The following is a 7,725-nucleotide window of genomic DNA, read 5'->3' as shown; positions in this document are numbered from 1 at the left end:
CAATATTGTAAAGTAATTAGCCTCCAATTAAAATAAATGAATTTATATTAAAAAAAACTGTTCATCATCAGTGTGCACAAAGCTAAAGACAAATCATAGTAGGAGAGATGAATGGGCAAAAGGCTGTAAAAGACAAGACCAGGAGTGCTGAATTAACTGTGTGAAGTGAAAGTCGCTCAGTCGTGTCTGACCCTTTGAGACCCCATGGACTATACAGTCCATGGTATTCTCCAGGCCAGAATACTGGAGTGGGTAGCCTTTCCCTTCTCCAGGGGATCTTCCCAACCCAGGGATCAGACCTGGGTCTCCTGCATTGTAGGCGGATTCTTTACCAGCTGAGCCACAAGGGAAGCCCAAGAATACTGGAGTGGGTAGCCTTTCCCTTCTCCAGGAGATCTTTCCAACCCAGGGATCGAACCCAGGTCGCCCACATTGTAGGCGGATTCTTTACCAGCTGAGTCACAAGGGAAGGGCTAAGGAAACCATGGATATGAAGTTAGGGTTACAGGATACATGTTATATACGTATACATACATGTATACATACAAGGTACATGTTATAAAGCCTCATGATTTCAAAACGATAGGACAAAATTTGGGAAGAAAGAGAAAATAGGATTCTGTGTCAATGTGATTTTCTCGTCTATATTTGAAATCGTATACAACCTGTATAGGTCCCTGTCCTTTGAAGTAAAAGATTTTTGCTTAGTCGCCTGAGCCTCCCCGAGTCTCAAAAGGCTGACTCAAGAGTTAATGATTGGAAAATGTGAAGATGTAAAGTAGCTATTGAGCCAGGAAACTGGTAACAATTTACACTATAAACCCACCAGAGCAGAATCACCCACTTCCCAGGGCCCTGAAGGATAAAGGTCTGACACACATTCCTAGGTTGTTTTTACAGGAAGCAGCCTCTGCCAGATGAGAACTGCTGACTGCAAGCCTGTAGACGCTAAACTGGCTGAAACCAGAAGGTTGAAGATACTTGAAACTTCACCTTGATGCCAACCAGTCTGAGAACTTTGCAGGAGCTGATCAGGCCCCTGCAGCCCCTTCCCTCACCCTGCCTTTAAAACCTCTTCCCTCAAAGCTATCAGATTCAGGTCCTCTGAGCATGAGCTGCCGCTTCTCCTTGCTAGATGCCTGCAATAAGTGCTAGACTTCTCTTCGTCATGATTGGGTTTTACTGCTTGTGGGCAAGTGGACTCAGCTTTGGTTCAATAACATGAAATGAAAATGAAATGAAGTCGCTCAGTCGTGTCCGACTCTTTGCGACCCCATGGACTGTAGCCTACCAGGTTCCTCCGTCCATGGGATTTTCCAGGCAAGAATACTGGTGTAGGTTGCCATTTCCTTTTCCAGGAGATCTTCCCGACCCAGGGATTGAACCCAGGTCTCCCGCATTGTAGGCAGATGCTTTACCATCTGAGCCACCAGGGAAGCTCATTCAATAACATATTTGGGGGTAAAAACATTTTAGTTTGATAAATCAAATAGTCTGCACTTAAATATGCACCTTAGTACAAAGGGACATATAAAGAAAGAATATAATTAAAAACTGGTGGTTAAGAAAAGAGAGGAGAAGGGACAAAAGAAGGAAATAGTGCAGGGAGTCGGTAGTTAACATAAAGAAATAGGTGATTAAGGATATCATGTGGCATTCTGATTATCATTAACCCAGAACTAAAATACAAACCTTTCAAATTCTCAAGAGGCATGCACACAACAGCAGCAAATCACATAAAATCACTCAATGAAATATTTGGAAAAACTGAAAAACAGAAACCGTAACAAAACAATAAGACAGAACTAAGCTATGTGAATCAACATAAACTAAAAAAGAAAAATGGAAGAAAGCACAAAAATATAAAATATGGAATAAGGGGAATAAACTCCAGATACAAAGGAAAGTAAAATTAGCTTAAGAGATGACTTTGTTCAGATTTATTATACTAAATAAATATAATAATTTATTATAATATTTATTTATTTATTATTATATATATATATCAGAGCTGTATATTATCACCCTACTTATTTAACTTATATGCAGAGCACATCATGTGAAATGCCAGGCTGGATGAATCATAATCTGGTATCAAGATTGCTGGGAGAACTATCAACAATCTCAGATATGCAGATGATATCACTTTAATGGCAGAAAGTGAAAAGGAACCAAACGGACTCTTGATGAAGGGGAAAGATGACGGCATCCGGTCCTGCCACTTCATGGCAAATAGATGGGGAAATGTGAAAACAGTGTCAGATTTCATTTGGGGGGGCTCCAAAATCAATGTGGTCAGTGACTGCAGCCACGAAATTAAAAGACGCTTGTTCCTTGAAAGATAAGCAATGACAAACCTAAATAGAATATTTAAAATGCAGAGACACCACTGCTGACAAAGGTCTGCATAGTCAAAGCTATGGTTTTTCCAGTAGTCTTGTATGGATGTGACAGTTGGACCATAAAGCAAGGTTAGCATGTAGAATTGATGCTTTCAAACCGTGGTGCTGGAGAAGACTCTTGAGAGTGCCTTGGACTGCAAGGGGATCAGACCAGTCAATCCTAAAGGAAATTAACCCTGAATATTCATTGGAAAAACTGATGCTGAAGCTGAATCTCCAATACTTTGGCCATTTGATGCCAAGAACTGAGTCATTGGAAAAGACCCTGATGCTGGGAAAGATTGAGGGCAAGAGAAGAAGGGGGTGACAGAGGACAAGATGGTTGTATGGCATCACTGACTCTGTAGACATGAGTTTGAGCAAACTCAGGGAGATAGTGAAGGACAGCAAAGTCTGGCGTGCTGCAGTTCATGGGGTTGCAAAGAGTTGGACATGACTTAGTGACTGAACAACACCAACAACAAAATCTGGATGAAATAATTTTTAGGACAATGTAATTTCTCAAAACGGACTTTAGATGAGTTATAAAATTTAAACAAACGAACTATCACAAGATAAACAGGAGGAAAGAGCAAAGAGCTACTCTCCAAAACACCAGGTGCAGATGCTCCACAGAGAAATTTTATCAGACTTCTGTTGTTTGTCGTTGTTCAGTGCTAGGTCGTATCCAACTCTTTTGTGACTCCATGGACTATAGCCTGCCAGGCTCCTCTCTAGCCTGTCCGTGGAATTTTCCTAGCAAGAATACTGGCGTAGGTTGCCATTTCCTTCTCCAGGGGATCTTTCCGACCTGGGGATCGAACCAAGTCTCCTGCATTGCAAGTGGGTTCTTTACTGCTGAGCCAGCAGGGGAGTCCTGCAATGAGACCTCCAGGGCCAATGAACTCTGTTCTGCAGTTTCAGAGTGTAGAAAAAGAAGGAAAGTGTCAAACTTCTCATACAGAGCTAGTATAGTAGTTGTACCCAACAAATACAGCCCAAAGAGAACTGTCAGCCATTCTCACTTATGACCCTCAATGCAAAAATCCTAAATAAAATATTAGCACAGCATTAGGACAGAAATCGTCAGTCCCAAGGCTTGGGGATCAGCTCTGGGTGAGATGTGACGCATTCTGGCAGTAAAATAATGTGTCAGGGCTGGAGTGCTCAGCTGTAGTTTTGGAGGAATCAGTTCTGACTTAAAAGCATTTATTTCTAAGGTTTCTTGGAGAACTAGGTTTGTAGGGTTAAGTTCCATTTTATTTATTTTTTATTTGATCCTTTTTTTAGTTCTTCTTCATCTTTTTGTTTTTTTTTTTTTTTTTTTGATGTGCAGTCTTTGAAGTCTTTACTAAATTTGTTACGAAACTGCTTCATGTTTTGTTTTTTTTGGCCCTGAGACATGTAGTATCTTAGCTCCTTGACCAGGGACTGAACCCATGCTCCCTGCATTGGAAGTCGTAATTACTGGACCACCAGGGTAGTCCTGGGGTCAGCTCCATTTTAGAAGTGAGGGTTTCCAAAGCTGGGGAGTCATTCCTGGAGGGAAACCCTGATGCAGGTTCAAGTGCAATCAGGCTTAGGGTCAGGATCATAAATAGATCTGATTCTAAGCTTTGGACTCAGCTGTGGACTCTGGGGGCTCCTTAAAGGGTCCTGCTGCTCTTAGGAGCCTGTAGTGGACCACGCAGCATTGCAGCCTGGGTGGAAGGAGAAGGGGGTAGGAAAAAAGGATTAGACACATTGAAGAAGTTGCTAGAGGTGACACAATTGGGAAGAGCTAGGTCATGAACCAAGGATGGGTACAACCCTAGGGAGCATGCCTGTCACAGGGAGTCAGCCGAGGGCAGGAAGTGGTGTAGTGATTAGGGAGTGCTGAGGCTCAATCCTCACGGGTAGAACTTTGTTTTAGACATGCAGGTGATGGCTCAACTAGCAGATCAGAATCCCAGTGGAGAGAGAGAGAGATCCTCAAGGTAAATCCCTGGCTACCTCTCCACGCAGTCTGTGGCTGGAAGTGAGTAGATGCCACTTCTGCACGTGGTCCAAAGACCAGCAAACAGATGATACAGATGGGAGCAAATGTGTTTGTCTGGATTCTGGCTGTCTCTCAGGAAGAGAACCCGAGCCAGACCCATGATGGTCTACACATCTGGCCGTGCAGCCTACCAGCCAGCTGCCATTTTTGCTGTCTTGTTTCCAGTCTGTTATTTATTTGAATGCAGCTGAAGGACCATGCAGGGGCCAGCTGGATAAGCAAGCATGGCCTGATGTCTCAGTCTGTCCTCAGGCATCTACAGTGGTGAGGAAGCTCTCTGGGGTCTCTCCAGTGAGGTCACTAATCCCATTTATTGGGGCTCCACCCTCATGACCTCTGCAAAGCTCCACCTCCTGACGCCATCACACTGGGAATCAGGATTCAACTGTGAAAGTTGGGAAGGACACAAACATTCAGTTTATAGCACCTGGTATTTTGCAGAATATGTTAGAAGGAGCCAATCCTGTGGAAATCAAGCTCAAAGGGGAACAGGGAATGGGAGTAACGTTCAGCTAAGGGCATAAGGAAGTGAATCTTCCCATCCCACATCCTACAAGATGGGCAGGAGACCGACTATTCTCTTAGTCCCTCTGGTGAAGAAATGCTGCCAGTCTTTTTTTTTTTTTTTTTAAATAGTTGTTTATCTATTTTCTTGGCTATGCCGGATCTTAATTGTGGCATATGGGATCTAGTTGCCTGACCAGGGATGCAACCCAGGCCCCGCTCCGTGAGAAGCAAGGATTCTTAGCCACTGGACCACCAGGGAAGTCCCGACCCTGCCAGTCTTTTAACAAGAGCACTAAATGTGTGATTCACAGGCGCAGCTCATCTCGGAGAGCTTACGATTTACTCTTGTTCCTGGCGTCTGACTCACATTGCTGCTGCTGCTGCTGCTGCTGCTAAGTCGCTTCAGTCGTGTCGGACTCTGTGCGACCCCATAGACGGCAGCCCACCAGGCTCCCCGGTCCCTGGGATTCTCCAGGCAAGAACACTGGAGTGGGTTGCCATTCCTTCTCCAATGCAGGAAAGTGAAAAGTGAAAGTGAAGTCGCTCAGTCGTGTCCGACTCTTAGCAACCTCACCTTAAATCTCATGTGATATGGTGGAGACCTACGTTCATCAGAAAATTCCCCAGAGAAACTGAGAGAAAAGCACTGAGGCCGTCTTAGTCAGCCCAGGCTGCCATAACAAATAGCACAGACTGTGAGGCTTGGAGAAGGCAATGGCACCCCACTCCAGTACTCTTGCCTGGAAAATCCCATGTTTGGAGGAGCCTGGTGGGCTACAGTCCATGGGGTCGCTAAGAGTCGGACTTGACTGACCGACTTCACTTTCACTTTTCACTTTCATGCATTGGAGAAGGAAATGGCAACCCACTCCAGTGTTCTTGCCTGGAGAATCCCAGGGAGAGCGGAGCCTTGTGGGCTGCTGTCTATGGGGTTGCACAGAGTCGGACACGACTGAAGCGACTTAGCAGTGAGGCTTAACCAGATCTCCTCCGAGCTGAGCCCTGAGAAGCTGTTGTTATTACGTTGTTGGAGGGGTGGGGCGCCCTCCTGGGCTGTCCGCAGCCACGCTCTCGCTGTGCGCTCCCTCGGTGGAGACAGCTAGCTCCCGTCTCCATCTTCACATCATGGGGACTGCATCCTCAAGGCCTCATCTAAGCCTAATCACCTCCCAGAGACCATCACACAGGGTGGGGGGGGGGTGAATTTTGGGGTGACGCAGACATGCTGACCGCCAGGGAGAGAAAAGATCCACACTTCTGGGGGCCCTGGATGCCTCGTTTCGAGGGGACTGAAGGGGGAGGAGGGAGCCCTGGCTGCCTGCACAGCTCTCTCTCGGTCCTGAAGTTTGTGGGCCCAGAATATGGGGTCTGAGAAACTTCCAGAAAGTGGACAGTGCCCAGAGGAGCACAGCGGAGAAAGAAGAAAGATTTCAGCCTTTTCTCTTCCTCTGGAAACCCTGAGGGCTGGAGAGACGTCCCTACTGGAGTCTGGGGGAACTCTCCACGTGAAACAGTACAAAGTGCTGCCTCGTGCCTTTCAAAGGAAGGTATGCTAATGACCTTCCTGCTTTTGCTCTTTCTGGGTCAAAGTTTCCAGACTGGGGTCCTCGGGCCCTGTCACCTCATGCAGAGGCTGGGCGGGGGAGGAAGACCATTTATTTGGGTCACACTGAACAATTCCACACAGCTGCAGTGTCGTCCCCACTTAACCGATGACGTCTCCTGAGCGGAAGTGACTTTCTCATGGGCACAGCCAGTGCTGAACACACACCTGAGTTGCCAAGGCGGCTCTGCCTCCCCAGATGCCAGATAGGAAGGCAGCTGGGGCCAAGAATTCAGGCTGATTTAGTGCAAAAGGATTGAGGAGTCATTCTTGCAACAAAATGTGTACCTTGAACATTTGAGACATGAGATGAACTTGCTGAGCACCTCCTGTCCACCAAGCTCTGGAGGAGAAACGGCCCAGAGGTGAGACAGAAGGCGTCCAGTCCCGTGTCCCCACCTCCCTGATGGAGTTACAGGTGGGGGTGCAAAGACCTCCCTTCTGAGGCCAGAGCCTTCGTGGGGCAGAGCGGGCACTTCTAGGTGGAATCTTCTGTCCCCTGGGGCCTCCTTCATAGACTGGACATGTCCAGTGTGCAAGCTGTTTACCACCGGCTCTGCCTCCTTTTCCAGTTGGATTCTTTGTGTTCACAAATTGTTGTCACACACTTATAGACAGCTTTTTGGTGAGAGTTGGAGAAGGCAATGGCACCCCACTCCAGTACTCTTGCCAGGAAAATCCCATGGACGGAGGGGCCTGGTGGGCTGCAGTCCATGGGGTCGCTAGGAGTCGGGTCGGACACAATGGAGTGACTTCACTTTCACTTTTCACTTTCATGCATTGGAGGAGGAAAATGGCAACCCACTCCAGTGTTCTTGCCTGGAGAATCCCAGGGACGGGGGAGCCTGGTGGGCTGCCGTCTATGGGGTCGCACAGAGTCGGACACGACTGAAGCGACTTAACAGCAGCAGCAGAACCATAAAGAAAGCTGAGCACCAAAGAATTGATACTTTCGAACTGGTATTGGAGAAGACTTTTGAGAGTCCCTGGGACTGCAAGGAGACCAAACCAGTCCATCCTAAAGGAAATCAACCTTGAATATTCATTGGAAGGACTGATGCTGAAGCTGAAGCTCCAATACTTTGGCCACCTGATGAGAAGAGCTGACTCACTGCAGAAGACCCTGATGCTGGGAAAGATTGAAGGCAGGAGGAGAAGTGGGCAACAGAGAATGAGAGTTAGATGGCATCACCAAC

The sequence above is a fragment of the Bubalus kerabau genome, chromosome 13 (assembly GCF_029407905.1).
Source record: "Bubalus kerabau isolate K-KA32 ecotype Philippines breed swamp buffalo chromosome 13, PCC_UOA_SB_1v2, whole genome shotgun sequence".
Lineage (NCBI taxonomy): Eukaryota > Metazoa > Chordata > Mammalia > Artiodactyla > Bovidae > Bubalus > Bubalus kerabau.
This window is presented reverse-complemented; position numbering follows the sequence as displayed.